Source organism: Ranitomeya imitator, chromosome 6 (assembly GCF_032444005.1).
Source record: "Ranitomeya imitator isolate aRanImi1 chromosome 6, aRanImi1.pri, whole genome shotgun sequence".
Classification (NCBI taxonomy): Eukaryota; Metazoa; Chordata; class Amphibia; order Anura; family Dendrobatidae; genus Ranitomeya; species Ranitomeya imitator.
The window spans coordinates 139,092,085-139,108,889 of record NC_091287.1 but is presented as its reverse complement, the minus strand read 5'-3'; positions in this window follow the sequence as shown (position 1 = coordinate 139,108,889).

Below are 16,805 nucleotides of genomic sequence, written 5' to 3'. Positions count from 1 at the left end.
CACGGAGAAGTAACATCCGTATAAGGGGTCTCCCTGAATCAGTAGTGAAGAGACTGCATCTGCACTATTTTCTGCCCTCCTTCCACAGGCAGACCAGGCCGTGCTACACATCACTAGGATACACAGAGCGCTGGGCAAACCGAGGTCTGATAATGTCCCAAGGGATGTAATCCTGAAGCTACACTACGAAGAGACCAGAGACCTCATTTTAACAGCAGCACGGGACCTCCCAAATCTTCCAGGTGTTCCAGGCTCAGTCCGCCTATATGTTGACATTGCTCCCGCCACCCTGAACAGGCGCAGGGAGTTTAGACCACTCACTGCAGCATTGCAAGCTGCTAAAATAAAGTATAGATGGGGCTTCCCATTCGCTCTGTCTCTCTCCCATGACAACAAGCACTTCACATGTCGGTCTCTTGCGGAGGGAAAACGGATGATCGAACAGATGGGCATCAAGATACCAGATGATCTACAACCACTGCCTCAGAGGAAACCCAGACCAACTAGGGAGTGGAAAGAGGTCCCAAGAGTGACAAGAAGCCAGCGTGCGAACATCACTTGAAAGATCATTAACAGTGTGGCGGTCTAATTTAACTTTATCTAACTTTGCTTCTCTTTACGCTCAACATCTATGAGAGTGGATTATCACCCATGAAAGGGTGGTCTTGGTTGCCTGGATGGAGTTGGAGGATTTCACTTTCTCCCAAGGAATTCATTCACATCCCCTCCTCCCCTCCCCTCTTTTCCCCTTTCCCTCCCCTCTTTTCCCCTCTCCCTATCCCCACCCTCCCCTCTCCCCCCCCCTTTTTTTTTTTTTTTACTTTATTATTGTACACTTATTTTTTTTTTATTTTTTTTTTTTATTATTATTTTTTTATATTTATTATTTTCACCTGTCCACAATACAATCTGATATGGGAAGTCGGCGTAAATCTTTTCACGAGGCCCAATAATTTTTCGAAGTTATATTAATGCCTTAATATGGGAACTCGTGACCTACAGCAATATGAAGGGGTTGGGGTTGGGCTTGTTGGGGGGTTTTACATGTTGCCCAATTTTGGTGAAGTCTGGTTTTTCCCACATAATATGGGTCACCAGTTCGCCAAGTTGTTTGGGCTTCTAGCCCACTTGCATATAACTGTATGTTTTGTGTTGTCCTGTCTCGTCTTCTTTCCTTCCCCCTCTCTTGTATTTACGTTGTGTAGGATCGTAGTTCTCTGCTCCGGATGCTTTACCTCTTTACATGGACTCCACGTGGATCGATATCGGAAGATGTGTGGGGTCGGGGGAAAACTTATGGGTAAGCTATCATATGCAACACTAACCCAATCCATTTATGTGTAGGGTCCTATCCCACAATGTGAGGGGGTTTAATTCCCCCATCAAGCGTAAAAAAGCCTTCCTGGACTATAAAAAACAAAACCCTGATATTCTTTGTCTTCAGGAAACACATTTCTCCACCTCATCATGTCCAAGGTACTTTGACCAAAACTATTCCCGTGTATTTACATCATCAGGCCCAAACAAGACAAAAGGAGTAGCAATACTCCTCAAAAACAATTTTCCAATACAGATTACGAGTTCTCTTTCAGATGATGAGGGTAGGTTCTTAATTCTATTAGGCACATTACAAGGGCAAAAACTCTGTATAATAAATAGCTATTTCCCAGCCTCCACTCAGGTTCTAGTTTTTAAATCCATTTTAAACAAGCTAGATACCTACTCATTCCAGCACCTGATCTGGTGCGGGGATTTCAATTTCACGATAAATCCAACATTAGATAGCAACGCCATAAGACGCACTGACATCACTAAAAATGAGAGGAAAAGAGTTCTCCGATTACTGAAGGACCATCACCTAGCAGACTTATGGAGAGAGATGAATGGCAATAATAGAGGTTATACGTACTACTCCCCCGCTCACAAAACATACTCTAGGATAGATCTTCAGCTGACAAAAACCTCCTCACTTCCCACAGTCCTATACTCACGCCATGTACAGTACATTCTGCATGGTCTGATCATGATGCCGTTCTCTCGGTATTCAAATTCAACGTGTCCACCTCTAGCTTATACAGATGGAGACTTAACAAATCACTACTTACTGACCCTGTGATCACAAATGCAATTAAGGATGAATTAACCGAATACTTTAAATTTAATAGCTCAGGAGACGTATCCCCTGGAATTGTCTGAATGGCACACAAGAAATACATAACGGGCTCGCTGATTAAGTTGGCAGCCCAAAAGAAAAAAGCAAGAACAGAACTTCAGACTAGATTAGAAAACAAATTAGCAAAATTAGAGCAGGCCAATCAGATGTCTACTTCCCTCTACCTCTCTAAACAAATTCAGGAAACTAAAATTCAATTAGATGCCGTCCTCACCAATAGGACTGAGAAGGCATTAACTTGGACACAAGCCAAATTTTACAAATTCGCTTATAAGCCAAGTAAACTGTTAGCCCGCAAGTTACGTTCTAGGGAAATGATCAACACGATTTTCTCGATAAAAGATAGCTCGGGAAGCATTTGGTCCCATCCAGACAAAATATATAGGACATTCCATGAATATTACCAAAACCTATACGCCCAGCCCAGACCCCTATCGCCTCACCTGATACAACAATTTTTACAAAACCTTCACCTGCCTAAAATCACAGATGCATTAGCTAAACAACTCCACTCCGAAATATCTATTGAGGAGATTCAATCAGTCATTAAAACGCTGAAAAAGGGGAAGGCCCCTGGCCCTGATGGGCTCACGGCCATATATTACCAAAAATTTACAGAAATTCTCTCACCCCATATCCAAAAATTTGGAGATGCTCTCCTTCACGGCTCAAAAGTGCCTCCGGAGTTCCTAGTTTCTCATGTTACGGTTCTACCCAAGCCAAAAAAAGACCATTTATTGACCAAAAACTTTAGGCCTATTTCATTATTAAACATGGATTTAAAAATATTCACTGCAATTATCACAAGTAGAATAAATCACATACTGCCCTCTCTAATTCACAGAGATCAGGTAGGGTTCATACCGTCCAGGCAGGCCCCGGATAATATAAGACGTAATATTAACCTTATTCACACGGCAAATTCTCGCAAGGAACAACTTTTAATATTAGCCTTGGATATTGAGAAGGCATTCGACTCGCTCTCCTGGAATTACCTCTTCCATGTCCTTTCTAAATTTAGTTTCACTCGGGAGTTCGTAAAGTGTATTAAATTACTTTATGATTACCCCACAGCATATTTAAAACTCCCAACATTAAAGCCTTCACCCATATCTATCCAACGTGGTACCAGACAGGGATGCCCTCTCTCCCAGGCGCTATTTGCTCTAGCCATGGAGCCTTTGGCAGAAGCCATTAGAACAAATCAGAACATCACTGGGTTGTCTAATCTAGGCGAACAATATAAAGTAAGCTTGTTCGCAGATGACCTCCTTTTGGCTATTACCAAACCTCATATAACGATCCCCAATCTCGTTTCTCTGCTCCATACATTTGAAGACATCTCAGGACTTAAAAATAATATAGATAAATCGGAAGCTCTTTTTCTCAATACTAGTAAAGCTGTGCAGGATACTATCACTTCCCAATTTAAATTTACAAAGAGGGACAACTACCTAACCTACTTGGGAATAAATATTACAACAAATAGGGCGACCCTTTACAAGTGGAACTACACGCCACTTATCCAGAATCTCCACACTGACTTGTCCAGATGGGCATCACTGAACCTATCTTGGCTGGGTAGGATCCATACAGTAAAAATGGTGACTCTTCCTCGGTTTTTGTACCTTTTTAGATCCCTCCCAATACCGATCTCAGCTAAAACTTTTGCAGGCTTCCATGCTACGATCTCTAAATTCGTATGGCAGAACAAAAGAGCCAGAATCCCCCAAAAATTAATGTTCTTCCACAGAAGACATGGTGGAGTTTCGCTCCCAAATCTATCCCTTTACTACAAAGCAGCACAAATAGCACAACTAACGAATATCTGCGCCCAAAATAACAAACCAAGGTGGGTTCACTTGGAGTCACATCTTATTAAGCCGCTTTCATTACCAGGCCTAATGTGGTCTACGGGAAAAATCCCCAAAGAACTTTTTATAACAGCTCCTTATACAGCCCACTCTTTCAGTTTATGGAGAAGAGTTAGATTCAAACTCTCGTTGCAATCTGATCCCTCACCTTTGACCTCTATATTAGGTAACCCGATGTTCACTCCTGGTCTCGATCCACATTTATATACATGTTGGATAGGGTTGAGCGAAACGGGTCGGCCATTTTCAGAAGTCGCCGACTTTTGGCAAAGTCGGGTTTCATGAAACCCGACCCCTGTGTGGGGTCGGCCATGAGGTCGGCGATCTTCTGAATCTGGTATCGGAATTCCGATACCGAGTTCCGATATGTTTGCAATATCGGAAATCGGTATCGGAATCCATATTTAAGTGTAAAATAAAGAATTAAAATAAAAAATATTGCTATACTTACCCTCTGACGCGCCCTGGTACTAACCGGCAGCCTTCCTTCCTTAGAATCAGCGCGTGAAGGACCTTAGATGACGTCGCAGCTTTTGATTGGTCACGCGACCGCCCATGTGACCGCTCACGCGACCAATCACAAGCCGCGACGTCACCGAAGGTCCTTCAAGCGCTGATTCTTAGGAAGGAAGGCTGCCGGAAAGAAGCAGGGCGCGTCCGAGGGTGAGTATATACCTAATAGGGCGGTCGCGCGACCAATCACAAGCTGCGACGTCATCTAAGGTCCTTCACGCGCTGATTCTAAGGAAGGAAGGCTGCCGGTTAGTACCAGGGCGCGTCAGAGGGTAAGTATAGCAATATTTTTTATTTTAATTCTTTATTTTACACTTAAATATGGATCCCAGGGCCTGAAGGAGAGTTTCCTCTCCTTCAGACCCTGGGAACCATAGTATCCCATTGCACTGCATTGGGTTTCGTGTTTCGGCCGACCCCGACCCCGACTTTTCTATAGGATCGGCCGATTTCACTCGACCCGACTTTTGAGAAAGTCGGGTTTCGTGAAACCCGACCCGATCCTATAAAAGTAAAAGTCGCTCAACACTAATGGTGGATATTGAGGGGGATTACCACAATTAAGCACCTATGCAACCCTTTCAATGTCCTGATGGATAGAGCAGAGTTCATAAGGAAGTTTGAACCCCCAATTAGAGAAACAATGCACATCAATCAGGTCTTACATTTTGCAGGTGGTCTAACCCAAGGTAAACGTCCCGTTCCCGTCTCCGGGTATGAACAAAAGTGCCTTTCCGATCCAATGGGAAGAGGGACGATATCTTTGCTTTACTCAATTATAAACCCACCCTATGATCAGGAGAAATTGGGATTCATGAGATGGTGGGAGGAGGAGTTGGGTGTCGAGCTGCCGGTGGAGGCTTGGAGGAGGTGCTGCGACACGCTATCTAAGGGCAGTCACCAATCATCATTAGTAGAAACCTCGATTAAGGTTCTTCATAGGACATATCTTGTGCCCACTAAACTCCATAGCATATTCCCGAATGTCTCAGAATTATGCTTTTGGGGATGTAACTTACCTGGGGATATGAAACATATATGGTGGACATGCCCAGTGGTGTCCAACTTATGGCAACAGATAAATCTGCTAGTAGACCAATTGGCTGGGAGAAAAAACAATTTGGATGCCTCTGTTTTTCTGCTTGGGGCGAGACACCCGACTCTTCCTAAAAACCTATTTAAGTTGGTTACTTTTCTTTTTATGGCTACTAAAATACACATTGCTTCGAAATGGAGGTCTCCCACATTGTCGCTATGAATGGTCAAGGAGAGGATGAGTAACATCATGTTTTATGAACGCATTGAGGCTACTAGAAATGATATGTGGGATCAATTTTTTAAGATATGGAGCCCATGGATGGACTTGCAGCCTAATTTACTCCTGAGTCGGACTCTACGTCTGTCCCCATAGTGATTCGATCTGTGGGGACAAAGTTTGTTACAAATTAAAATGTAAATGCAGACCCCCTTACCCTCCATGTTTATTCCTTGTGTTGTCTTTGTAGTGTCCCCCCTTACATCCATGATAGGTATGTGTTCTTATATTTCTCGTTAATAGACTCCCCTGCGAGGGAGCATACTCACATTTAAACTACGTTTTATAATTGTTGAATGTTGAAATTTCAATAAAACTTTTTGAAACTAAAGAGATCAACAATGCATTTATCGGCTTTGACTTTCAAAAGATCAGTTCAGTTTTTCATATAACAGTGGTGAAGCAGACAATTGAAATTCTCAGATGATAAAACATTTGTAACAGATTACATGATCATTTCGCACCCAATCGGGCTATTGTCAGTTATTCATTTGTGTTGCAAAATCTTTCGCTTTTTTTTTTCGACTCAAATTCATCTTGAAATTCTCCGCACAACTTTGTGGTTTCTCCAACCCTGCAGGGTTGTTCCCCTACTGCCTCTCCATTACTACGCTACCGTATCAGACAGAAAGGTTATGATACACTGCTGACTTGTGGAGTGCTGGAATCCCTAGGATATCATTTGAAAGTCTTTTGTTCTTATTTAGGCTTACAGTTTGAAACTGTGATCTGTCAGACGCAATTCCCTCAATTACCTTGCTGAAATCATTTTCTTACTTAATCTTATAGTCATCTCTCAGAGACCCTAGGAAATGTATACTGTCATGGCTATATGGAACTGCATTCAATTGCTCCTACATAATATAAAGGTGTTTTTATTTTTTTTAACAGTAAGAAACTGTAGGCTGCCTAGCTACAAATGCGATAGACACTCAAGAATGCGAAGAGCTGCCTGGAACTGTGAGCGATGGTGTTTTGTATTTTTCTACATAATAAATCAAATTGATTTGTTATACATTTTCCCCATAGATACAAGCTAAATGTCACAATAAGAAAAATAAATAATTGCATGAGTTTTTGATTATGCACAATATGGTTCCAAAAGTTTGTGAAGTGGAAGGGTAAGAGGTTGATGCAGACCGACACAATGTAACACTTACTGTATGTATTGCTTGCCACATTTTAATGAGATTTCACTGTGTGCAAGTGGCAGATATACACTTAGAAAACCATAAGTACAGCAAAACAGTCATATAAATTGATAGAAATATAAGTGAAGAGAATCTGTACCAGAGCTATAATGTTATCAGCTGGCTACAATACTGAGCAGGGATAATTATGTTTTTGTGGTTAAAGAGTGACGTTATCAATATTGTATGTCCAGAAATGACCGCATGTATTTGCATTAGAAGGAGTTATGGAAATCAAAAGGGCTATAGTAAACAAATAAATGCATTATTACATAAAATCTAACATTATATGCATGTTTATCTCACTAGTTTTAGCCATTCTGCAGCATAATATCCAAGAATTTCAGCACTCCTTTTATGGAGGAAAGTTATAATCCGAAAATGTTTTATTGTTTAATTCAGGTTTTTATGTTACATAGTATATATACAGTAGTTTGAAAAAAGACATACATCCATCAAGTTCTAGCTTTCGAACAACCACGAGACATGCAGTTGCGGGGACTCGAAGATACTGTATGTTTAGAGCACACCGAAGACACTCGGTTAGCACATGAGCATGCTTGGATAACACCGTATCTGAGCACGTTCGCTCATCACTAATAGCCTATGATGCAAACATTTTCTACCTTCTCATAGCAGAGACCACCCATCCCATGTAATAATCCAGTTGATTCAAATTTTCCAACATCCTTTTTAGACTTTGTAGCCCAAAACTGGATCCCGTATTCTATACACATCTAACATAGCCGTGTAAATAATTTATTGAAGGGTACTAATTAGTGATGCGAATATACTCGTTACTTGTGATTTCCTGAGCACGCTCGGGTGTCCTCCGAGTATTTTTTAGTGCTCGGAGATTTCGTTTTCTTTGTCGCAGCTGAAAGATTTACAGCTATTAGCCAGCTTGATTACATGTGGGGATTCCCTAGCAACCAGGCAACCCCCACATGTACTTAGCCTGGGTAGTAGCTGTAAATCATTCAGCTGAGGCGATGAAAACTAAATCTCCGAGCACTAAAAAATACTCGGTGGACACTCGAGCGTGCTCGGGAAATCTCGAGTAACGAGTATATTCGCTCATCACTAGTACTAATACTTTGTGATCTTTTGTTTATGCATCCGCTTTATACACCCTATTCTATGCACATAGGCTGCTATTGTTTTCTGCAGCATAGAGCGATGTGCTGTCAAGAACGATGATGTTTTAGGAAAAACAAAAGATCATTTCACCCAACAAAAGAGTGTTTACAGATAAATGGTTAGAAAGGTAAATTTCCTTATATCAATCAGACATTATAAAGACTAGCAGGAAATAAAACTCATAGAAAGAAGAGTACAGATAGTTTAAATAAATGGCTGAATAATAATATATTGACACATCTTATGGTAGGGCAACCTCTACTAAGCAGAAAAGAGTCTTTGTTTACTGCCAATATCTAAGATGTGTAAAACCATGTCAACAGCCGGCCCTGCGGCTCAGGAGGCTGAGAGCTTATATACAGTACAGACCGAAAGTTTGGACACACCTTCTCATTTAAAGATTTTTCTGTATTTTCATGACTATGAAAATTGTAAATTCACACTGAAGGCATCAAAACTATGAATTAACACATGTGGAATTATATACTTAACAAAAAAGTGTGAAACAACTGAAATTATGTCATATATTCTAGGTCCTTCAAAGTAGCCACCTTTTGCTTTGAAAACTGCTTTGCACACTCTTGGCATTCTCTTGATGAGCTTCAAGAGGTAGTCACCGGGAATGGTTTTCACTTCACAGGTGTGCCCTGTCAGGTTTAATAAGTGGGATTTCTGTACATACTCCCGACATTGTATTCCTGGAGCCCCTAGAGAGCGGTCGCATCAGCTGATGCTGCTGTTTCATCCGTTTTTTGCCGGATCCGTCACTGTGCGTTTTTTTGCCAGACAGAAAAACGTTTCTCTGTATGTGTTTTCTGTCCGGCAGAAACAGCTTTTTTGATGGATCCGGCAAAAAACTGATGAAAGGTGTGGCCATCAGGCGCAATCCGGCGCTAATACAACTCTATGAGAAAAAACGGATCTTTTTTTTTTAAACTTGCCGGATTGTGCCTGACGCCAAAAACCTGATGTGTGAAATTAGCCAGATAGATATATGGATAGGAACATCTATGTATTGTGAGGTACCAAGGGGAGAAGTACTAGAAAACAGATATGTTTCTCCCCGGTTCATTTCCTATGTTTCCATATTAATTGTAAAGCTGTTTTCAGTGTAATCCGGTCCTGGTTTCTTTAGGGATCAGCGTGAAAAGGACTGGTGCCTCCCCTCCACACATACAATCCAGGTTTTGACTCCTGACTGTTTTGCAGCTGATATAATCAAGAACTGCTGGGATCTCACTCTCTCATCTGCTGGTCTGGGAAGCTGACACAGTAAGACTGTATGAACTTATTTGTTATTTGCAGGTTTATTTTGTAGCTAGAATCTTTTTGTTAGTTAGTGGCCAGACGGCCTTAGACATTTTATTTCATGTTTGATAAGTGCAACATTGTATGACAAGTGTGCACAATAAAATACGCCTGGATCTTACCTGTGTGGAATCCATAGCCACCTGCTTGGGCCAAAGCAAAAGTCCCTGCTGAATCCTATCTCCCACAGTATCTATAGATATATCTATAGATAGATATATCCATAGATAGGCTGATGTTGATAAATGAACATAAAGAAAAAAATGACGTGGGCTCCCACACAATTTTCTGTGCCAGAGGGGGAAAGCTGATGGCCGGGGGCCAATATTCGTAGCCTGGGAAGGGGTTAATACCCATTGCCCCTCCCAGGCTATGAATATCAGCCCGCAGCTGTCTGCGTAGCCTTTACTGGCTATTAAAATAGGGGGACCCCCCAAAAAAATGACGTGGGGTCCCCCTATCTACTATTATAATTGTCTAAGGGTCACTTCCGTCTGTCTATCTGTATTTCTGTCTGTCTGTCACGGATATTCATTGGTTGCGGCCTCTGTCATGGAATCCAAGTCGCTGATTGGTCTCGCCAGCTGCCTGTCATGGCTGCCGCGACCAAACAGCGGTGGCCACAGTCCGATTAGTCCCTCCCTACTCCCCTGCAGTCAGTGCCCGGCGCCCGCTCCATACTCCCCGCAGTCACCACTCACACAGGGTTAATGCCAGCGGTAACGAACCGCGTTATGCCGCGGGTAACTCACTCCGTTACCGCCGCTATTAACCCTGTGTGTCCCCAACTTTTTACTATTGATGCTGCCTATGCAGCGTCAATAGTAAAAGGATCTAATGTTAAAAATAATTAAAAAATTAAATCATTATATACTCACCTTCTGCCGCCTTTCCCGCTCCTCACGACGCTCCGGTAACCGCTCCATGCAAGCGGCAGGTTCCGGTGGCAAGGATGGTATGCGACAAGGACCTGCCATGACATCACGGTCATGTGACCGCGACCTCATCACAGGTCCTGCGCGCCTGCGCGAGAAGGACCTGCCATGACGTCACTGTCATGTGACCGCGACATCATCACGGGTCCTGCGCTACCAACTCTGGGACCGGAAGCTGCCGAGTGCACCGCACACATGCGACATGACTACAAGGGCTCCCTCGGAAGGTGAGTATATGTTTATTTTTTATTTTTTTAACCTGTGACATACGTGGCTGGGCAATATACTGCGTGGCTCTGTGCTGTATACTACGTCGCTGTGCAATATACTACGTGGCTCTGTGCTGTATACTACGTCACTGGTCAATATACTACGTAACTGGGCAATATACTATGTGGCTGGGCAATATACTACGTGACTCTGTGCTGTATACTACGTCACTGGGCAATATACTACGTGGCTGGGCAATATACTACGTGGCTCTGTGTTGTATACTACGTCACTGGGCAATATACTACGTAACTGGGCAATATACTACGTCACTGGGCAATATACTACGTGGCTGGGCAATATACTACGTGGCTGGGCAATATACTACGTGGCTGGGCAATATACTACGTGGCTGGGCAATATACTACGTGACTGGGCAATATACTACGTGACTGGGCAATATACTACGTGACTGGGCAATATACTACGTGGCTGGGCAATATACTACGTGGCTGGGCAATATACTACGTGGCTGGGCAATATACTACGTGGCTTTGCAATATACTATGTGACTGGGCAATATACTACGTGGCTGGGCAATATACTACGTGATTGGTCAATATACTATGTGGCTGGGCAATATACTACGTGGACATGCATATTCTAGAATACCCGATGCGTTAGAATCGGGCCACCATCTAGTATTTTACAGCCAGAAAGGCTACGCAGACAGCTGTGGGCTGATATTCATAGCCTAGAGAGGGGCCATGGATATTGCCCCCCTCGGCTAAAAATACCAGTCCGCAGCCGCCCCAGAAATGGCGCATCTGTAAGATGCGCCAATTCCGGCACTTATCCCCTCTCTTCCCACTCCCGTGTTACGGTGGGATATGGGGTAGTAAGGGGTTAATGTCACCTTGCTATTGTAAGGTGACATTAAGCCGGGTTAATGATGGAGAGGCATCAATAAGAATAATAATATTCTTAATTTAACCATACTTACCATACTTCAGCGCCTGCAAAAAACGTAAAAACAACCGTATACACCCTGTCCGACACAGTCCAATTAATAACGAGGGTCCCACGACGATCTCCCCTATAGAACAGTGATATCGGGTGATGTCACTGCTCTATAGGACCTCCAGTGACACACTGACAGGAGACAATGGCTCCTGCAGTGCATCACTGAGAAGTTACTGTAGATCACTAGTCTCACTTTATGGCAAAAGCTGCGTGGGAACTTTCTCACACAGCAATGCCAAAAGTGAGACTAGGGACTATTTTTTTACAGTGGCGGAGGAATACAGTGCGGAAGGATACTTTCCTCCCGTCATTGTATTCCTGGAGCCCCTAGAGAGCGGTCGCATCAGCTGATGCTGCTGTTCTCCACAGGAGATCATCATGGGACACTCGTGGATTTCTGCGGATCAGGGAGTATATTGTTTGTTTGTTACTTTAATATTTTTTACAGATGACACTGGCTTCGGGGAACAAAGTGACAAGTGATGGTGAGTATGTACTTTCTGTTATATGTACTGTATATCTATATGTAATGTATGAATGTACTGTATGTAGTATGTATATAGTATGTATGTAGTATGTATGTAGTATGTATGCATGTTGTATGTATGTAGTCTGTTGTATGCATGTATGTAGTATATAGTATGTATGTAGTATGTACGTAGTATGCATGTAGTATGCATGTTTGTGTTTTTTTACATGCAACATATTAGCCAGATGATGGGACTACTACTGTCCCATTATTGGCTAATGTCAATCACTGTCATTGTAGCAGGCATAGCCCGATGGGACTTGTAGTCTCATCGGACGATGCCTGCACACAGACTCAAAGACCCCCGGCAGGCCCGCACAGACCACCGAGAGGCCCGCACAGACTCCCGGCAGGCCCGCACAGACCCCTGAGAGGTCCATACAGGCCCCGGCAGGCCCGCACAGACCCCCAAGAGGCCCATACAGACCCTCGGCAGGCCCGCATAGACCCCCGAGAGGCCCGTACAGGCCCCGGCAGGCCCGCACAGACCCCCGAGTGGCCCACACAGACCTCCGAGATGCCCGTACAGACCCCCGGCAGGCCCACACAGACCCCCAAGAGGCCCGTACAGACCCTGCCCGCACACACAAACATGCACAGTCTCCGCCCACGCACCGCCCACACTCTTTCCCCCTCCCGAACTGGATGTGCAAGGAAAGAAAGGGTTTATTTTCATTCCAATATTTGTGTCCCATTGACTTTCATTGGTTTCCGGTATCGGAATCGGCGATACCCGATATTTTTTGGGTATCGGTCCAATCCGATCCAATATTTCCCGAAGGTATCGCTCAACACTATTGAAGAAGTGTCCCTGCGTCTAAGGGAGGCCTCTGAGAACCAGGCAAGTGAGACAGTGGGACAGTATACTGTATATGTGATGCGAGTGGACAGGGCACGCTAAAGCAGACATCTATGTGGGCCATGACTCACAGCCCTGGCTTCCACTTATTCATATCCGTGGATTGTCAGTTACTGCAGGGTATCACAGCTGTCCTGAGGCAAGAGAAAGACATGTTCTCTGTAACCACACTGACCATGAGGATTACGGACAAAGGACATCCCTATATTCCTTAGTATTCTTCAAGGTACCACATCAAAATGCTTTGTTTTGGGGACTTTTGTGCACGTTTTTCTTAGCTCGACAATCTCATAATTTAGACCTCAAATTCTCTCCCATTGGCAGCAGACTTGTCTTCATCTCCCATCTCACAATCAGTGAAATTACCCTCTAAGGCCGGTCAGTGGCTCCGGTATGTGAGGTGACAGTTTCCTCACGCACCGGAGACACTGACTCACGCAGACACATTAAAATCAATGTGTCTCTGCACATGTCAGCGTGTTTTCACGGACCGTGTGTTTGTTTGGAAAACACGGTGACATGTCAGTGTTCGTGGGAGCGCACGGATCACACAGACCCATTAAATTCAATGGGTCCGTGTACAACACGTACCGCACACGAATGCTGTCCGTGTGCAATCCGTGTGCCGTGCTGGAGACAGCGCTACTGTAAGCACTGTCCCCCCGCGCTGGAAAGAAGGAATGAATAATCTTTTTTTTTTTGTCTTTCCCCTTAAAAATAAAGTTTTTGCGTCCCCTCCAGCCTCCAATCCCCTGTGCGCCCCTCCCCCCACTTGCCAGGAAATACTCACCGACACCCAGCTCCAGCGATGTCTCCTCTCAGCGCCGGCAGCCTGTGCTGTGTGAGCGGTCATGTGGTGCCGCTCATTACAGTGAGGAATATGTGGCTCCACCTCCCATAGGGGTGGAGCCGCATATTCATTACTGTAATAAGCGGCACCACGTGACCGCTCATACAGGAAGAGCTGCGACGCTGAGAGGATGGAAGCGCCGACGGAGCTGGATAAATATTTTAATGCCAGCGGGCGGGCGCACAGGGTGTGGGAGGGGGCAGATTACCGGCAACTTTATTTTAAAAACAAAAAAAAATTTAAAAAAATGATTTTTCATTCCTTCTTTCCAGCGAACGCTGCAGGGAAGATGGGATGAATACCAGCTTCAGCACCGCACGCTGTATCCTGCACGGTCCGTGTGGTCCTCAGTCGGCTGGCTGCTGCACGTGTACCACACACACGGACACAGATAATTCCGGTACCGATTTTTCCGGTACCAGAATTATCTGGACGTGTGGGACAGGCCTAAGGCTATGTTTCTGCGATGAGTATTTGGTGAGATTTTGATGCTGTAGATTTCCTGCAGAATTTCATTCTTCAACTTGCCAGATTGGTTATTTGTGTTTCTTCGTTCCCTTTTGAGTGTTTTTTACATGTTTTTATTGCATTTTTTTCAGTTTTGCTCTTGCTTCTTTTTGAATATAATTTTTTTAATTAAAATTACTTTGTTTTGTAAACTTCCTGTTTGCTGTGAACGTTGATAATGCTTTATTGATAATATTATGTGTGCATATGGATTACATCCATTTTTTTTGCTGCTGAAATGCAATAAAAACTCATATGAATTTTTTATATGCAAATATTCGGCATCTCATTAAAGTGTATGGGGAAATCCCGCAAATAAAACACATATAATTCGCAAGATTTCAAAAATTCAACACACCTCAATTTTTGTAGAATTTTTAAAAAATTGTAAACAAGTCCAAGAAAGGTAAAGGATCCAGCTTCCAGAAGATAATTTTTTAATTTAATCCATTAAAAAAGTGAAAAAATATACAAATTTTGCAAAAGGTTGAAGTGAACACTTTCTATAAGAACCAACACGTTTCAAACGTTACAACATTCTTAGTCCTGGTTTGAAATGCGTCGGTTTTTATGAAGGGTATTCAGAAAGTGAAATCTCTGTTCCCCTGTACATTACACACTCTCCCCTGCTCTAGGGGCTGAATATCTGGTGCCACCCATGGTATCTGTTATTGTCTGCAGCGCTGACTTCACATCGACAGCGCTGCAGACAATTAGTGAGCTGAGCAGCTTATTATGTCAACTCAAGCAGAGTCACTGAGCTAAGTTACTGACTGCAGCGCTGTCATCGATGTAATGATGAAGTCAGTAAGGATTTACAGCACTTTTACATGGCGATATTTTGCATCAGTATTTGTTAACAGACTCCAGGAGTGGATCCAAAACACAGAAGAGGTGAAAGTCATTCAGTTATTAATTTTCTCAGTGTTTGCTGTCTGTTTTTTTAGCTGACAAATACTGATGTAAAATATTCACTGTGTGAATGAGGCGAGGAAGTTGCTTGTGAGCCTGCTGTAATATAAGTCCTTATTCCAATGATGAGAACACACTTGCTTGTGTTCTCTGCTCCATGATATTCAGCAGAGTGGGAGCAACACCTGGGGCAAAACTGTGGCCGGCAGATGTCCGGCCCTATGACACAGTGACATGTGATGTACCCCGACTCCCAAACAAAATGAATCACACAGATGCACACAAAATAAATGCACGAAGCATTGTAATTAGGTGTCAAACGTTCTCAATTTTATTTACATTCACATGAAACCAAAAATGGCACAACCCCTGACTCACGAACAGTCACCCTCCATTTCTCAGTAGTGGAAAAAACCCCTGTGGTGGAAACCTCTAGGAAACCATGGCTAGAGGATCGCCCTTCCCTTGGGCTTAGAGAGTTAGTGCCGATGTATACGGATGTAACAAGTTTTAACATTTGTACATTTTACCAGATTTACAGAGAATGACAAAACAAATATAGACTATAAATGTGATAAACCGGATGTGGGAGAGATCTGGGTGCGATATCGGTCACCACATTGGTTGTTAGACCCAATTTAGTTGATCTGATTGCCCAGATGGATGAACCATTTCGTTCTTACAGATCCAGGTCCACCTCTCATAAATTTAGACTTTCGGTTACAGGGATTGTTCATAATGGATAACCCTTAATAGGAGAAATACCCCCTCCCCCTTCTCCCATCCCAATTTATTACCCATTAAAGTCATAGGTGCTTCCATGAAGTCCCAAAGGAGGGCAGCTTTTTGTACAGGGTAACAGAAGGGGATCCTGTGCTGGGAACCCCCCTCAGTTACCTTCCCATGCCCTGGGGGGAGCTCTGATCCAGCTTGTGGGTGGCTCTCCAATATATATTTTGGTCTGGAGGGAAAGGGAGTTCAGTTCAGTTCTTGAGTGCCAGAGAGCAGACTGGAGCAGTCTGAGCCAGAGAGGAAAGAGAGGGGCCGTGCAGCCACGAGAGGTGCTGCAGCTCCTGGAAAGAGCAGAAGGCAAAAGCAGTACAGATTGTAGGGCGCATGTAGGGGAAGTGAAGCACATGAGAGTGAAGAACTGGGGGGTTAGCTGTGACTGAACTACCTCCCTACTGAGTGTAGACACCGGTAGCCGGAAGACCGGAGTTGTGAGGGACTCCACATCTCACAGCAGAAACCGTCAGGACAGCTGGATTAAAAGTCACCTGTCTGCCCTCACACCTGAGGACACAGTAGTGCATAGAGCCCGGGTCATGATAGAGACCTTGTAAAAAGGCTCGAGCTACCTGTCATATGGGTATAGAAAACAAAAAGAGCACCACAAGCCGACCAAGCAGTCCAATATAATATAATTTTATTAGTATAAAATTCTAATAAGAGAACAACGTACAACAA